The sequence below is a fragment of the Asparagus officinalis genome, chromosome 8 (assembly GCF_001876935.1).
Source record: "Asparagus officinalis chromosome 8, Aspof.V1, whole genome shotgun sequence".
Taxonomy (NCBI): Eukaryota; Viridiplantae; Streptophyta; class Magnoliopsida; order Asparagales; family Asparagaceae; genus Asparagus; species Asparagus officinalis.
The window spans coordinates 996,670-1,015,207 of record NC_033801.1 but is presented as its reverse complement, the minus strand read 5'-3'; the positions used below and the strand labels follow the sequence as shown (position 1 = coordinate 1,015,207).

Sequence of the window (18,538 nt, the reverse complement as noted above, 5' to 3'; positions counted from 1 at the left end):
TTCCCCGGATAAAATCCACGTACACTTCAGGGTCACTCTGGATACATCCGGAGAGAGATAGTACTCGGGGACAACCTCCATTAGGGTTTGCGAGAAAGAGAGCGAGAGAGAGATTGAGATTAGAGCAAAATTGATTGGAAAAAGATCGGATGAAGAAAATCGAGTGAGCTGTGAAACTTCGAAGCGAAGGAATGATTAATAACCTTCATCGTTCTAACCCTAATCCTAGTCGACAACGGATTTTGAAAACTTTGAATCGAAGGAATGACTAATAATCGATCTCAGCCATTGCCTCCCTCCCTCGCTCGTTCGCTCTCAGCTACTCCTGATATTACATATAGCATGCAGCGACTCCTGATATTAGCCATTCTTATCTTTGTTTATGTTAGAATATAAGTAATCTTGTGCCTCAAATTTTCCACCGCCTTTTATGTAAGAAAGTATTGTTACTCTCTATTTTACTGTTTAGCGTGACGATGTTATTTGCAATTGATTCCTATCTAAATTCTGTCTTTGAGAGTAAAAACCCAAAGCATCTGTAAGTTTGTTAATGAGTTAGTTGGTTGGTTGGGTAGCTTTTTTAATGCCCATTTGTTTCACTGTTCCATTCAGATTCCTGGCTACAGTTCTGGCTACAGTTCTGCCAATTCTGATCAGTGCCATCGTACTCGGCAAGCATCTAGGTGAATGCAATCATGCCCATACTGTAGATAATTCGTTAATACCAAAAACCACTTGTATTTTTAATCATTCCTTCGATTCGAAGTTTACAAATCCGTCGCTGACTAGGGTTAGGGTTAGAACAATGGTTATTAATCCTTCCTTCGCTTTGAAGATCTTTTTCTAATTAATTTTGCTCTAATCTCAATCTTGCTCTCGCTCTCTCTCGCAAACCCTAATGGAGATCGTCCTCGAGTACGATCTCTCTCTGGATGTATCCCAAAGTGACCCTGAAGTGTACGTGGATTTTATCCGGGGAACTCGTCTGCGTCTCCACTCAGAATTTCTTAATTCTGATGAGACGGACGAGGGTATGAAGGTCTCCCTGCTCAGCAGACAGGTATATTGTTTTATCACCGTGATGTTGCATTTCAAAAATACGTATCAAACTTTTTTTCGCATTCGTTAGTTTGACCAGACATCAAACAAATTATGCTGGTATGAATTTAGGAACCCGAACAAGACGCACATTATTACACACTTAACTTTTTTACCCTGTAGAGAGAACTATCATGATATGCAAAGGTATGCGGGAATCAAGTTAACGGAGTTGACAGTCGGACACTTCCAGCTGTAAAATTTGGTCTTTGCCCTCCACACAAGTTCTTATGACGATAAAGTCATCGTAAAGAATTTACTAGTTATATGTGTCATGATCCCCGAGTCCATACGTTTTAAGGGGTTAATTCAAATCTATCTTACCATGCTTTGATTCTGGATATTAACTTTTAGGATACGACCTTGATCTTATCACCTGCTGGAGCAAAATATCCAACCTTCTGACCGCTGTAGTTGAGTCATCAGATGCTTATGTAGTTTTTGATAAGGACGCTAATTTAAGGATCAACATGTGCATTGATCACATGTCATTGCCTTCTAATAATGGGGGATAAGGGAAAAATAAAGCATTCCCTTTTGATGATGATAAAAAAGTGAGAAGTAAAATAGGAGGAAGGACAAGGGAGCAAGGGTTACCTAATTTCCAAGATAGAATCTTCAAACATCGAGCCCTGGATCCAATGATCAAAGCCCCAAATAAACTTTTTCATACCTGATAAACGAATCTGAACACAAAACCCAAAAACTAAAGCAAAATTTAGGGATCGCGAATGAAATTTAAACCATCTGATCAACCCTAGTCAAATCCCTAAAACACCATCAAAATTGCTAAAATTGTGATATTCAATAGTAAGAGACATATAATCAGATCATGGATTCGTAAACCCTAGCTCCCCCTATTAGAAACCCTAATCCCAACCAATCATCATCATCCACAACCAAATTCCAATCCAAAACCCTAACACTAAGTCAAAATTCTAAGTATCTGAATCAAATTCAAACAAACTGATCAACACCAGCCAGATCCCTAAACACAACCGAAATCGCTAAAATTGAGCTCAAAATCTAGGGTTTCAATCCGACAAATCAAAAGATAACGAGATCAATTCGATACCTTGAAGCCTTTCAGCATAACCTCCTTCGGTTCGCTGGGATGGAATCCAGGGCCAAAATCTCGCCGTAATCGAGGGAGGAGGGATTTAGGAGAATCGAGGGGGGGAAATTAAAATAAGTTTCCCTGATATATACCCAAGTTGTCGGTATACTGTTTAGTTTAATAATTTGCATAACCATACAATTAGGGACTGTTTAGTTTAAAACAAAAGGTAACCAAATCAATATAACTCTAGTTATAAAAGAAACAAACAATTTGTAGCTTTAGTTGTAGTTATACCTGTAAATAACCAAAACGCCCATTAATGTACTTATGATGATGGAAGAAATGACAGGAGAATAATTATTATCGGAGCAAGTGGCTGGTCTGCAGCCGAAAATGATAGCATAGAGGTACAAGTCTGAAGAGAATAAATCTTAGAATTCTGATGTTGATATATCATGTTCCACCAAAAATGGGCCTTGCAGACCAAAGGGATTTTCATGTTACCACAAGTTGCCCAAGCTTATAATCATAAAACAAATCTTCTTTCAGCATCATCTTTGTCATTTTATTTATTTATTTTTATTTTTTGGGTGAGGAAATGATCATGGTCAAGGACGGCAATTCTAGTTTCACATCAGCAGAAATAGAATCCAAAGATATGATTAGACTTTCACTTCTAAGTCCTTTTCAAAAGATGCTAGCTTCTTAATGGCCCTTTTTTACCTTTGCTGAGAGAAAAGGGTGGAGTATTCTTTAATGGCTTTGCTTCCAGCTTCATAACCTGCTCCAAAATATCGACAGAAGTGTTATTAAAGGAGGAGGAATAACATGGCTGAAACAAGTCATAAGATTGATATTTCAAGAAACAACATGCTGTTAACACATTTTATGAACAAGAAATGTGTTATAGGGTTAGAAGATACTGACCAGAAACAAAACCCTCAACTTGCAATCTCTATTGTGTTTGTCAGAGATACTTCTACCAGTTTTCCAAAAACTACAAACATGTGTTAGCCTCCAACGTATAGAATGAACCTGAATCAGGACACCTATCACAGAGAAAAAATGAAAAAGATCCCAATATAATCAGATCATGGATTCGTAAACCCTAGCTCCCCCTATTAGAAACCCTAATCCCAACCAATCATCATCATCCACAACCAAATTCCAATCCAAAACCCTAACACTAAGTCAAAATTCTAAGTATCTGAATCAAATTCAAACAAACTGATCAACACCAGCCAGATCCCTAAACACAACCGAAATCGCTAAAATTGAGCTCAAAATCTAGGGTTTCAATCCGACAAATCAAAAGATAACGAGATCAATTCGATACCTTGAAGCCTTTCAGCATAACCTCCTTCGGTTCGCTGGGATGGAATCCAGGGCCAAAATCTCGCCGTAATCGAGGGAGGAGGGATTTAGGAGAATCGAGGGGGGGAAATTAAAATAAGTTTCCCTGATATATACCCAAGTTGTCGGTATACTGTTTAGTTTAATAATTTGCATAACCATACAATTAGGGACTGTTTAGTTTAAAACAAAAGGTAACCAAATCAATATAACTCTAGCTATAAAAGAAACAAACAATTTGTAGCTTTAGTTGTAGTTATACCTGTAAATAACCAAAACGCCCATTAATGTACTTATGATGATGGAAGAAATGACAGGAGAATAATTATTATCGGAGCAAGTGGCTGGTCTGCAGCCGAAAATGATAGCAAAGAGGTACAACTTTTAAGAGAATAAATCTTAGAATTCTGATGTTGATATATCATGTTCCACCAAAAATGGGCCTTGCAGACCAAAGGGATTTTCATGTTACCACAAGTTGCCCAAGCTTATAATCATAAAACAAATCTTCTTTCAGCATCATCTTTGTCATTTTATTTATTTATTTTTATTTTTTGGGTGAGGAAATGATCATGGTCAAGGACGGCAATTCTAGTTTCACATCAGCAGAAATAGAATCCAAAGATATGATTAGACTTTCACTTCTAAGTCCTTTTCAAAAGATGCTAGCTTCTTAATGGCCCTTTTTTACCTTTGCTGAGAGAAAAGGGTGGAGTATTCTTTAATGGCTTTGCTTCCAGCTTCATAACCTGCTCCAAAATATCGACAGAAGTGTTATTAAAGGAGGAGGAATAACATGGCTGAAACAAGTCATACGATTGATATTTCAAGAATCAACATGCTGTTGTTAACACATTTTATGAACAAGAAATGTGTTATAGGGTTAGAAGATACTGACCAGAAACAAAACCCTCAACTTGCAATCTCTATTGTGTTTGTCAGAGAGATACTTCTACCAGTTTTCCAAAAACTACAAACATGTGTTAGCCTCCAACGTATAGAATGAACCTGAATCAGGACACCTATCACAGAGAAAAAATGAAAAAGATCCCATCTTTATCCATAATTTCAAGATTTAAACAGATGGGCAGTCTAGAATCTTAGATTCATGCTAATCTAAAAGGAGAAAAAAATGACCTTTTTACCTTGTAGATTTGGCACGTGACCTTGAGTCTGCATTGAGTAACCACAATGATTGCCCTCCAGCCAAGCTCAAACTTTTGATACATTCCGAATCTCAAACATATTGCAATTGACAAGGACCAAAATAGGTAGTTCTCCACTGGTTTGTAAATTAAACCAAATATATTGACTTGTAAAGTAAAGCAAAATGATCACGTTCATAGGCAATTTGAAACACCACCAAGCATTAAAATATACAAGTAGATGAAAGAAATGAAACCGTAAATCCATGATAAAAGCACAATCTATCTAAAGGGCTTTCGCTTCCCTCTGAGTTTCACCAACAGTGAGGAGATTATTGCGGTGCTTCTGAACTATTACCAGTTGAACTAACGGGTAAATTCAGGATTCATGCGTGAATATAGTCTCACATCGGGTAGGATAAGAAATATTTACAAGTTCAAGTAGAACTTGGGGCCAATACCTAGTAGCTATAAGCCTATAACTTTGAGGGTGATAAATGTTGATAAATAATTTGACGGATAATAGGCCTTATTCAAGGAAGAAGTGAGCAGGGTTATCTATGGTCTTTCATATGTGCCCATAAATACAGACCTACGTAAAGCAAAACGAACTTTTATAGGTGTACATAACAAAGCTGAAAAGCTCTTAAGATATACTGAAGAAATACCTCCTTAACGCTCAAAATGCTTCTCCTTTTCAATCATCATCCAACTTTGTTAGTATAGCACCAGTACAACATATAATGAAGAAATATCTCACTAAAACTTAAGATTGCTCCTCCTATTCAATCACCATCCAAATTTGTTAGTACAACACAAGTAATATCAACAAATACTAGATAGTATTAAGTGCAAATACAAAAATGTAAAGCAATTAAACAAACAACTTGGCAACAATATCAGATACAACAGATAAATATCAGTATCCTAAGCATATATATATACATATCCATTGCTCTTATGCACACAATTAACCAACCCCTACTAATATTACATTAGCAGATGCTCTTACATTATGAACAAATAATTTAAAAAAATAGTGTAACATAATAGGGCACAAAAAATGGTTTAACACAAACAACAGTCCTGTCGGATTTACAACCCTTTTTACTGCCTTCAACTCATCCATCATTGGTTTGTCTATTTGAGCGAAAGAAAAATAATAGCAATGGTAATCGACTGCTGTAAATATAAAGATTTGACTCGAAGCAGACAGTCTAGACACAAGAATGAACTATAATAAGTTAATACTAATCAAAAAAATTCTATAAAATGAAATTTTCATATCGATTTATAATAGGGCTACAAGTCTGGGGGTATCTGCATGAACAGAGAATTTGATGGATATCCAGTAGAGGTACGAACCCCTCTCTACCGGTAACCCTCCCGTGCACGAACTCAAGGGGAGGTTGTTTCCAATTATACTCAGTTTTGCAAACATAGTTCGACCAGAAGTGGGTAGCTGGATGCATTTGTGTGTTGGCGGTGCAGGGTGCATATGAGTGTTGGGTGGGTGTAGGGTGTATCTGTGTTAGTGGGGTGCAAGCGGGTAGGTGGGCGCATGTGCAAAGAATGTAACTGCAACCTTAACCCTAAACTAATGCTCCCCTAATCAAATCCCAACTTCTCAATAACCACGCATTTACTCTAACCCTATCCATAAGGCTTTATTAAGCCAACCCTAAACCTAGCCGTAACCTTTTACCCTAGACCTTAATCTAAACCCTAAACCTCCCCCCCCAACCCCAACCCCAACCCCAACAGTAACACTTAACTGCAACCTTAACCCTAAACTAATGCTCTCCTAATCAAACCATAACTTCTCAATAACCACGCATTTACCCTAACCCTATCCATAAGGCTTTATTAAGCCAACCCTAAACCTAGTCGTAACCTTTTACCCTACACCTTAATCTAAACCCTAACCCCCAACCCCAACCCTAACAGTAACCCCCACAATAACACTAACCCTTACCCCCATTGCCCTTCCTCCTATTTTACTCTCATCTTTTTGTCATCATCAAAAGGGAATGCTTTATTTTTCCCTTATCCCCCATTATTAGAAGGCAATGACATGTGATCAATGCACATGTTGATCCTTGATTTAGCGTCCTTATCAAAAACTACATAAGCATCTGATGACTCACCTACGGCGGTCAGAATGTTGGATATTTTGCTCCAGCAGGTGATAAGATCAAGGTCGTATCCTAAAAGTTAATATCCAGAATCAAAGCATGGTAAGATAGATTTGAATTAACCCCTTAAAACGTATGGACTCGGGGATCATGACACAGATAACTAGTAAATTCTTTACGACGACTTTATCGTCATAAAAATTTATATGGAGGGCAAAGACTAAATTTTGCAGCTGGGAGTGCCCGACTGTCAACTCCGTTAACTTGATTCTCGCATACCTTTGCATATCATGATAGTTCTCTCTATAGGGTAAAAAGTTGAGTGTGCAATAATGTAAATCTTGTTCAAGTTCCTAAATTCGTACCAGCATAATTTATTTGATGTCTGGTCAAACTTAACGAAGCCCACTAGATAAACATCAAGACAACGAATGCGAAAAAAAGTTTGATACGTATTTTTGAAATGCAACATCACAGTGATAAAACAATATACCTGTCTGCTGAGCAGGGAGACCTTCATCTCCTCGTCCGTCTCATCAGAATTAAGAAATTCCGAGTGGAGACGCAGACGAGTTCCCCGGATAAAATCCACGTACACTTCAGGGTCACTCTGGATACATCCGGAGAGAGATAGTACTCGGGGACAACCTCCATTAGGGTTTGCGAGAAAAAGAGCGAGAGAGAGATTAAGATTAGAGCAAAATTAATTGGAAAAAGATCGGATGAAGAAAATCGAGTGAGCTGTGAAACTTCGCGAAGAAATGATTAATAACCTTCATCGTTCTAACCTTAATCCTAGTCGACAACGGATTTGAAAACTTTGAATCGAAGGAATAATTAATAATTGATCTCAGCCATTGCCTCCCTCCCTCGCTCGTTCGCTCTCAGCTACTCCTGATATTACGTATAGCATGCAGCTACTCCTGATATTAGCCATTCTTATATTTGTTTATGTTAGAATATAAGTAATCTTGTGCCTCAAATTTTCCACCGCCTTTTATGTAAAAGTATTGTTACTCTCTATTTTACTGTTTAGCGTGACGATGTTATTTGCAATTGAATCCTATCTGAATTCTGTCTTTGAGAGTAAAACCCCAAAGCATCTGTAAGTTTGTTAATGAGTTGGTTGGTTGGTTGGTTGGGTAGCTTTTTTAATGCCCATTTGTTTCACTGTTCCATTCAGATTCCTGGCTACAGTTCTGCCAATTCTGATCAGTGCCATCGTACTCGGCAAGCATCTAGGTGAGTGCAATCATGCCCATACTGTAGATAATTCGTTAATACCAAAAACCACTTGTATTTTTAATCATTCCTTCGATTCGAAGTTCACAAATCCGTCGCTGACTAGGGTTAGGGTTAGAACAATGGTTATTAATCCTTCCTTCGCTTCGAAGATCTTTTTCTAATTAATTTTGCTCTAATCTCAATCTTGCTCTCGCTCTCTCTCGCAAACCCTAATGGAGATCGTCCTCGAGTACGATCTCTCTCTGGATGTATCCCAGAGTGACCCTGAAGTGTACGGGAATTTTATCCGGGGAACTCGCATGCGTCTCCACTCGGAATTTCTTAATCCTGATGAGACGAACGAGGAGATGAAGGTCTCCCTGCTCAGCAAACAGGTAAATTGTTTTATCACTGTGATGTTGCATTTCGAAAACATGTATCGAACTTTTTTCCGCATTCGTTGTCTTGATGTTTATCTAGTGGGCTTCGCTAAGTTCGACCAGACATCAAATAAATTATGCTAATATGAATTTAGGAACTCGAACAAGACGCACATTATTACACACTTAACTTTTTTACCCTGTAGAGAGAACTATCATGATATGCAAAGGTATGCGGGAATCAAGTTAACGGAGTTGACAGTCGGACACTTCCAGCTGTAAAATTTAGTCTTTGCCCTCCACATAAGTTCTTATGACGAGAAAGTCATCGTAAAGAATTTACTAGTTATATGTGTCATGATCCCCGAGTCCATACGTTTTAAGGGGTTATTCAAATCTATCTTAGCATGTTTTGATTCTGGATATCAACTTTCAGAATATGACATTGATCTTATCACCAGCTGGAGCAAAATGTCCAAGCTTCTGACCGTTGTAGGTGAGCGATCAGATGTTTCTGTAGTTTTTAATAAGGAGGCTAAATCAAGGATCAGCATGTGTATTGATCACATGCCATTGCCTTCTAATAATGAGGGAAAAGGGAAAAATAAAGCATTCCCTTTTGATGATGATAAAAAAGTGAGAAGTAAAATAGGAGGAAGGACAAGGGAGCAAGGGTTACCTAATTTCCAAGATAGAATCTTCAAACATCGAGCCCTGGATCCAATGATCAAAGCCCCAAATAAACTTTTTCATACCTGATAAACGAATCTGAACACAAAACTCAAAAACTAAAGCAAAATTTAGGGATCGCGAATGAAATTTAAACCATCTGATCAACCCTAGTCAAATCCCTAAAACACCATCAAAATTGCTAAAATTGTGATATTCAATAGTAAGAGATATAATCAGATCATGGATTCGTAAACCCTAGATCCCCCTATTAGAAACCCTAATCCCAACCAATCATCATCATCCACAACCAAATTCCAATCCAAAACCCTAACACTAAGTCAAAATTCTAAGTATCTGAATCAAATTCAAACAAACTGATCAACACCAGCCAGATCCCTAAACACAACCGAAATCGCTAAAATTGAGCTCAAAATCTAGGGTTTCAATCCGACAAATCAAAAGATAACGAGATCAATTCGATACCTTGAAGCCTTTCAGCATAACCTCCTTCGGTTCGCTGGGATGGAATCCAGGGCCAAAATCTCGCCGTAATCGAGGGAGGAGGGATTTAGGAGAATCGAGGGGGGGAAATTAAAATAAGTTTCCCTGATATATACCCAAGTTGTCGGTATACTGTTTAGTTTAATAATTTGCATAACCATACAATTAGGGACTGTTTAGTTTAAAACAAAAGGTAACCAAATCAATATAACTCTAGTTATAAAAGAAACAAACAATTTGTAGCTTTAGTTGTAGTTATACCTGTAAATAACCAAAACGCCCATTAATGTACTTATGATGATGGAAGAAATGACAGGAGAATAATTATTATCGGAGCAAGTGGCTGGTCTGCAGCCGAAAATGATAGCATAGAGGTACAAGTCTGAAGAGAATAAATCTTAGAATTCTGATGTTGATATATCATGTTCCACCAAAAATGGGCCTTGCAGACCAAAGGGATTTTCATGTTACCACAAGTTGCCCAAGCTTATAATCATAAAACAAATCTTCTTTCAGCATCATCTTTGTCATTTTATTTATTTATTTTTATTTTTTGGGTGAGGAAATGATCATGGTCAAGGACGGCAATTCTAGTTTCACATCAGCAGAAATAGAATCCAAAGATATGATTAGACTTTCACTTCTAAGTCCTTTTCAAAAGATGCTAGCTTCTTAATGGCCCTTTTTTACCTTTGCTGAGAGAAAAGGGTGGAGTATTCTTTAATGGCTTTGCTTCCAGCTTCATAACCTGCTCCAAAATATCGACAGAAGTGTTATTAAAGGAGGAGGAATAACATGGCTGAAACAAGTCATAAGATTGATATTTCAAGAAACAACATGCTGTTAACACATTTTATGAACAAGAAATGTGTTATAGGGTTAGAAGATACTGACCAGAAACAAAACCCTCAACTTGCAATCTCTATTGTGTTTGTCAGAGATACTTCTACCAGTTTTCCAAAAACTACAAACATGTGTTAGCCTCCAACGTATAGAATGAACCTGAATCAGGACACCTATCACAGAGAAAAAATGAAAAAGATCCCATCTTTATCCATAATTTCAAGATTTAAACAGATGGGCAGTCTAGAATCTTAGATTCATGCTAATCTAAAAGGGGGAAAAATGACCTTTTTACCTTGTAGATTTGGCACGTGACCTTGAGTCTGCATTGAGTAACCACAATGATTGATCTCCAGCCAAGCTCAAACTTTTGATACATTCCGAATCTCAAACATATTGCAATTGACAAGGACCAAAATAGGTAGTTCTCCACTGGTTTGTAAATTAAACCAAATATATTGACTTGTAAAGTAAAGCAAAATGATCACATTCATAGGCAATTTGAAACACCACCAAACATTAAAATATACATGTAGATGAAAGAAATGAACCGTAAATCCATGATAAAAGCACAATCTATCTAAAGGGCTTTCGCTTCCCTCTGAGTTTCACCAACAGTGAGGAGATTATTGCGGTGCTTCTGAACTATTACCAGTTGAACTAACGGGTAAATTCAGGATTCATGCGTGAATATAGTCTCGCATCGGGTAGGATAAGAAATATTTACAAGTTCAAGTAGAACTTGGGGCCAATACCTAGTAGTTATAAGCCTATAACTTTGAGGGTGATAAATGTTGATAAATAATTTGACGGATAATAGGCCTTATTCAAGGAAGAAGTGAGCAGGGTTATCTATGGTCTTTCATATGTGCCCATAAATACAGACCTACGTAAAGCAAAACGAACTTTTATAGGTGTACATAACAAAGCTGAAAAGCTCTTAAGATATACTGAAGAAATACCTCCTAAACGCTCAAAATGCTTCTCCTTTTCAATCATCATCCAACTTTGTTAGTATAGCACCAGTACAACATATAATGAATAAATATCTCACTAAAACTTAAGATTGCTCCTCCTATTCAATCACCATCCAAATTTGTTAGTACAACACAAGTAATATCAACAAATACTAGATAGTATTAAGTGCAAATACAAAAATGTAAAGCAATTAAACAAACAACTTGGAAACAATATCTGATACAACAGATAAATCTCAGTATCCTAAGCATATATATATACATATCCATTGCTCTTATGCACGCAATTAACCAATCCCTACTAATATTACATTAGCAGATGCTCTTACATTATGAACAAATAATTTTAAAAAATAGTGTAACATAATAGGGCACAAAAAATGGTTTAACACAAACAACAGTCCTGTCGGATTTACAACCCTTTTTACTGCCTTCAACTCATCCATCATTGGTTTGTCTATTTGAGCGAAAGAAAAATAATAGCAATGGTAATCGATGCTCTTATGCACGCAATTAACCAACCCCTACTAATATTACATTAGCAGATGCTCTTACATTATGAACAAATAATTTTAAAAAATAGTGTAACATAATAGGGCACAAAAAATGGTTTAACACAAACAACAGTCCTGTCGGATTTACAACCCTTTTTACTGCCTTCAACTCATCCATCATTGGTTTGTCTATTTGAGCGAAAGAAAAAGAATAGCAATGGTAATCGACGGCTGTAAATATAAAGATTTGACTCGAAGCAGACAGTCTAGACACAAGAATGAACTATAATAAGTTAATACTAATCAAAAATATTCTATAAAATGAAATTTTCATATCGATTTATAATAGGGCTACAAGTCATGGGGTATCTGCATGAACAGAGAATTTGATGGATATCCAGTAGAGGTACGAACCCCTCTCTATCGGTAACCCTCCCGTGCACGAACTCAAGGGGAGGTTGTTTCCAATTATACTCAGTTTTGTAAACATAGTTCGACCAGAAGTGGGTAGCTGGATGCATTTGTGTGTTGGCGGTGCAGGGTGCATATGAGTGTTGGGTGGGTGTAGGGTGTATCTGTGTTAGTGGGGTGCAAGCGGGTAGGTGGGCGCATGTGCAAAGAATGTAACTGCAACCTTAACCCTAAACTAATGCTCCCCTAATCAAACCCCAACTTCTCAATAACCACGCATTTCCCCTAACCCTATCCATAAGGCTTTATTAAGCCAACCCTAAACCTAGCCGTAACCTTTTACCCTAGACCTTAATCTAAACCCTAAACCCACCCCCCACAACCCCAACCCCAACACTTAACTGCAACCTTAACCCTAAACTAATGCTCTCCTAATCAAACCCCAACTTCTCAATAACCACGCATTTACCCTAACCCTATCCATAAGGCTTTATTAAGCCAACCATAAACCTAGCCGTAACCTTTTACCCTAAGCCTTAATCTAAACCCTAAACCCTCACCCCTCAACCCCAACCGCAACCCCAACAGTAACACTTAACCCTAAACTAATGCTCTCCTAATCAAACCTCAACTTCTCAATAACCACGCATTTACCCTAACCCTATCCATAAGACTTTATTAAACCAACCCTAAACCTAGTCGTAACCTTTTACCCTACACCTTAATCTAAACCCTAACCCCCAACCCCAACCCTAATAGTAACCCCGACAGTAACACTAACCCTTACCCCCATTGCCCTTCCTCCTATTTTACTCTCACCTTTATGTCATCATCAAAAGGGAATGCTTTATTTTTCCCTTATCCCCCATTATTAGAAGGCAATGACATGTGATCAATGCACATGTTGATCCTTGATTTAGCGTCCTTATCAAAAACTACATAAGCATCTGATGACTCACCTACGACGGTCAGAAGGTTGGATATTTTGCTCCAGTAGGTGATAAGATCAAGGTCGTATCCTAAAAGTTAATATCCAGAATCAAAGCATGGTAAGATAGATTTGAATTAACCCCTTAAAACGTATGAACTCGGGGATCATGACACAGATAACTAGTAATTTCTTTACGACGACTTTATCGTCATAAAAATTTATATGGAGGGCAAAGACTAAATTTTGCAGCTGGGAGTGCCCGACTGTCAACTCCGTTAACTTGATTCTCGCATACCTTTGCATATCATGATAGTTCTCTCTATAGGGTAAAAAAGTTGAGTGTGCAATAATATAAATCTTGTTCAAGTTCCTAAATTCGTACCAGCATAATTTATTTGATGTCTGGTCAAACTTAATGAAGCCCACTAGATAAACATCAAGACAACGAATGCGAAAAAAAGTTTGATACGTATTTTTGAAATGCAACATCACAGTGATAAAACAATATACCTGTCTGCTGAGCAGGGAGACCTTCATCTCCTCGTCCGTCTCATCAGAATTAAGAAATTCCGAGTGGAGACGCAGACGAGTTCCCCGGATAAAATCCACGTACACTTCAGGGTCACTCTGGATACATCCGGAGAGAGATAGTACTCGGGGACAACCTCCATTAGGGTTTGCGAGAAAAAGAACGAGAGAGATTAAGATTAGAGCAAAATTAATTGGAAAAAGATCGGATGAAGAAAATCGAGTGAGCTGTGAAACTTCGAAGCGAAGAAATGATTAATAACCTTCATCGTTCTAACCCTAATCCTAGTCGACAACGGATTTAAAAACTTTGAATCGAAGGAATGATTAATAATTGATCTCAGCCATTGCCTCCCTCCCTCGCTCGTTCGCTCTCAGCTACTCCTGATATTACGTATAGCATGCAGCTACTCCTGATATTAGCCATTCTTATATTTGTTTATGTTAGAATATAAGTAATCTTGTGCCTTAAATTTTCCACCGCCTTTTATGTAAAAGTATTGTTACTATATTTTACTGTTTAGCGTGACGATGTTATTTGCAATTGAATCCTATCTGAATTTTGTCTTTGAGAGTAAAAACCCAAAGCATCTGTAAGTTTGTTAATGAGTTGGTTGGTTGGTCGGTTGGGTAGCTTTTTTAATGCCCATTTGTTTCACTGTTCCATTCAGATTCCTGGCTACAGTTCTGCCAATTCTGATCAGTGCCATCGTACTCGGCAAGCATCTAGGTGAGTGCAATCATGCCCATACTGTAGATAATTCGTTAATACCAAAAACCACTTGTATTTTTAATCATTCCTTCGATTCGAAGTTTACAAATCCGTCGCTGACTAGAGTTGGGATTAGAACAATGGTTATTAATCCTTCCTTCGCTTCGAAGATCTTTTTCTAATTAATTTTGCTCTAATCTCAATCTTGCTCTCGCTCTCTCTCGCAAACCCTAATGGAGATCGTCCTCGAGTACGATCTCTCTCTGGATGTATCCCAGAGTGACCCTGAAGTGTACGGAAATTTTATCCGGGGAACTCGCATGCGTCTCCACTCAGAATTTCTTAATCCTGATGAGACGAACGAGGAGATGAAAGTCTCCCTGCTCAGCAAACAGGTAAATTGTTTTATCACTGTGATGTTGCATTTCGAAAACATGTATCAAACTTTTTTCCGCATTCGTTGTCTTGATGTTTATCTAGTAGGCTTCGCTAAGTTCGACCAGACATCAAATAAATTATGCTAATATGAATTTAGGAACCCGAACAAGACGCACATTATTACACACTTAACTTTTTTACCCTGTAGAGAGAACTATCATGATATGCAAAGGTATGCGGGAATCAAGTTAACGGAGTTGACAGTCGGACACTTCTAGCTGTAAAATTTAGTCTTTGCCCTCCACATAAGTTCTTATGACGATAAAGTCATCGTAAAGAATTTACTAGTTATATGTGTCATGATCCCCGAGTCCATACGTTTTAAGGGGTTATTTAAATCTATCTTAGCATGTTTTGATTCTGGATATCAACTTTCAGAATATGGCATTGATCTTATCACCAACTGGAGCAAAATGTCCAAGCTTCTGACCGTTGTAGGTGAGCGATCAGATGTTTCTGTAGTTTTTAATAAGGAGGCTAAATCAAGGATCAGCATGTGTATTGATCACATGCCATTGCCTTCTAATAATGAGGGAAAAGGGAAAAATAAAGCATTCCCTTTTGATGATGATAAAAAAGTGAGAAGTAAAATAGGAGGAAGGACAATGGAGCAAGGGTTACCTAATTTCCAAGATAGAATCTTCAAACATCGAGCCCTGGATCCAATGATCAAAGCCCCAAATAAACTTTTTCATACCTGATAAACGAATCTGAACACAAAACCCAAAAACTAAAGCAAAATTTAGGGATCGCGAATGAAATTTAAACCATCTGATCAACCCTAGTCAAATCCCTAAAACACCACCAAAATTGCTAAAATTGTGATATTCAATAGTAAGAGACATATAATCAGATCATGGATTCGTAAACCCTAGATCCCCCTATTAGAAACCCTAATCCCAACCAATCATCATCATCTACAACCAAATTCCAATCCAAAACCCTAACACTAAGTCAAAATTCTAAGTATCTGAATCAAATTCAAACAAACTGATCAACACTAGCCAGGTCCCTAAACACAACCGAAATCGCTAAAATTGAGCTCAAAATCTAGGGTTTCAATCCGACAAATCAAAAGATAACGAGATCAATTCGATACCTTGAAGCCTTTCAGCATAACCTCCTTCGGTTCGCTGGGAAGGAATCCAGGGCCAAAATCTCACCGTAATCGAGGGAGGAGGGATTTAGGAGAATCGAGGGGGGGAAATTAAAATAAGTTTCCCTGATATATACCCAAGTTGTCGGTATACTGTTTAGTTTAATAATTTGCATAACCATACAATTAGGGACTGTTTAGTTTAAAACAAAAGGTAACCAAATCAATATAACTCTAGTTATAAAAGAAACAAACAATTTGTAGCTTTAGTTGTAGTTATACCTGTAAATAACCAAAACGCCCATTAATGTACTTATGATGATGGAAGAAATGACAGGAGAATAATTATTATCGGAGCAAGTGGCTGGTCTGCAGCCGAAAATGATAGCAAAGAGGTACAACTTTTAAGAGAATAAATCTTAGAATTCTGATGTTGATATATCATGTTCCACCAAAAATGGGCCTTGCAGACCAAAGGGATTTTCATGTTACCACAAGTTGCCCAAGCTTATAATCATAAAACAAATCTTCTTTCAGCATCATCTTTGTCATTGTATTTATTTATTTTTATTTTTTGGGTGAGGAAATGATCATGGCCAAGGACGGCAATTCTAGTTTCACATCAGCAGAAATAGAATCCAAAGATATGATTAGACTTTCACTTCTAAGTCCTTTTCAAACGCTGCTAGCTTCTTAATGGCCCTTTTTTACCTTTGCTGAGAGAAAAGGGTGGAGTATTCTTTAATGGCTTTGCTTCCAGCTTCATAACATGCTCCAAAATATCGACAGAAGTGTTATTAAAGGAGGAGGAATAACATGACTGAAACAAGTCATAAGATTGATATTTCAAGAAACAACATGCTGTTAACACATTTTATGAACAAGAAATGTGTTATAGGGTTAGAAGATACTGACCAGAAACAAAACCCTCAACTTGCAATCTCTATTGTGTTTGTCAGAGAGATACTTCTACCAGTTTTCCAAAAACTACAAACATGTGTTAGCCTCCAACGTATAGAATGAACCTGAATCAGGACACCTATCACAGAGAAAAAATGAAAAAGATCCCATCTTTATCCATAATTTCAAGATTTAAACAGATGGGCAGTCTAGAATCTTAGATTCATGCTAATCTAAAAGGAGAAAAAAATGACCTTTTTACCTTGTAGATTTGGCACGTGACCTTGAGTCTGCATTGAGTAGGGCTGAGCACGGTTCGGTTCGGTTCGGTTTTTAACAAAATTTGAATAACCGAACCGAACCACCTATAATTCAAAACAGAACCGAACTGTTGCAAGTCGGTTCGGTACGGTTCGGTTCGGTTTGTTCAGTTCTAACAAATTCAATGCAGACTACAAAGGAGGCATGCAAACCACTTACAGGTATCTAACTTCATAATGTGAAAAATTAGATACAGAACCTCTAAGTTAGAGAGAGACCAATAGCTGATGAGATTTATAATGATAATAGTATTATAGGAATGTAGAATGCCTGCACAGAGAAAAAATATCACCTAATATTTCCGATCTTCTTTGAAGAGAAATTTTCAAAACAATAAACTAGCAAATTAAAACAAAAGGACAAAACCCAAATAATGAAATTAAAAAATTAAAAGAGCACGGTTTTCTTCATATTTTTCTAGATTGTATATATGGGAGTTCAAGTCGAAGGAGGCAAACAAATATTCTAACTAGAACAAAGAGCTGCTAGAAACAAAAACTAAATCATGAAATGAGAAAAAAAATTAAAACTAATTAACCCAAATCACGAAATCATCATTTACCTGCAGGTGTGATTTCACAAGAGCTCAACTGCATACTCTCGTGGTCTAAAAACAAAACATCAGCGTACCCAGATAGATCCAGAGGAGATGTTTCAGCCTCGGATGTCCCCATGAAGACTGCGGAGTGCCGAGCGGCGGATCTGAGGAACTGAGAGAGTCGGACAGAGAGTGAGAGGGAGAGTCGGATTTTAGGTGAAGTGGCGGCTGGCGGCGAAGTGTCGAGCGGCGGATCTGAGGAACTGAGGAGAGTCGGAGTCGACGGAGTGAGAGAGAGTCGGATTTTAAGTGAAGTGGCGGTTGGCGGCGAAGTGCTGAGCGGCGGATCTGAGGAACTGAGGCGTGAGGAGAGAAGAGAGGATGAGGATCTGAGGAGGTGCGGCTGAAATTGGGAATGGGATTTTTAGTTTAGGGTTCACGAGTGAGTATATTTGAGGGACGGGTCACGGGTCGGGTGTTAAATGGTTAATGAGTATTGGTCGGTTCGGGCGGTTCGGGTTGAAAATTTTTCAACCCGACCCGAACTGCCTTACAAGTAAAACCGAAATTTTTGGGTCGGTTCGGGTCGGTTTTTTCGGTTTGGACCGAACCATGCTCAGCCCTAGCTAGAGCTAGGGTTAATTTGTGTTTTGAGGCTCTAATACCATGTTAAACAGGTATTGAAGAGAACTCTATTGATCATAGAAATTATAGGACATATTACAGGATATATATATACACAATACACACTACACTAGGCGGCGGCTAGGACGCGGCTAAG

General features: G+C 37.9%; 1 long non-coding RNA gene across 5 annotated transcripts; it reads right to left on the bottom strand.

The window, feature by feature from the left end:
• On the bottom strand, positions 3,250 to 18,184 carry LOC109851410. Of its 5 annotated transcripts, XR_002249802.1 has the most exons (11): positions 17,161 to 17,200; positions 16,914 to 17,037; positions 16,281 to 16,818; positions 11,374 to 11,486; positions 10,707 to 10,843; positions 10,463 to 10,584; positions 9,830 to 10,316; positions 5,325 to 5,437; positions 4,657 to 4,793; positions 4,410 to 4,533; positions 3,250 to 4,260 (listed from the first exon to the last, which is right to left on the bottom strand). It is a non-coding gene; the product is annotated as an uncharacterized LOC109851410 (long non-coding RNA). The 5 variants fall into 5 exon arrangements; XR_002249801.1 differs by lacking the exon at positions 17,161 to 17,200 and adding an exon at positions 17,782 to 18,184 and having other exon boundaries at positions 10,707 to 11,486; XR_002249803.1 differs by having other exon boundaries at positions 9,830 to 10,367; positions 10,707 to 11,486.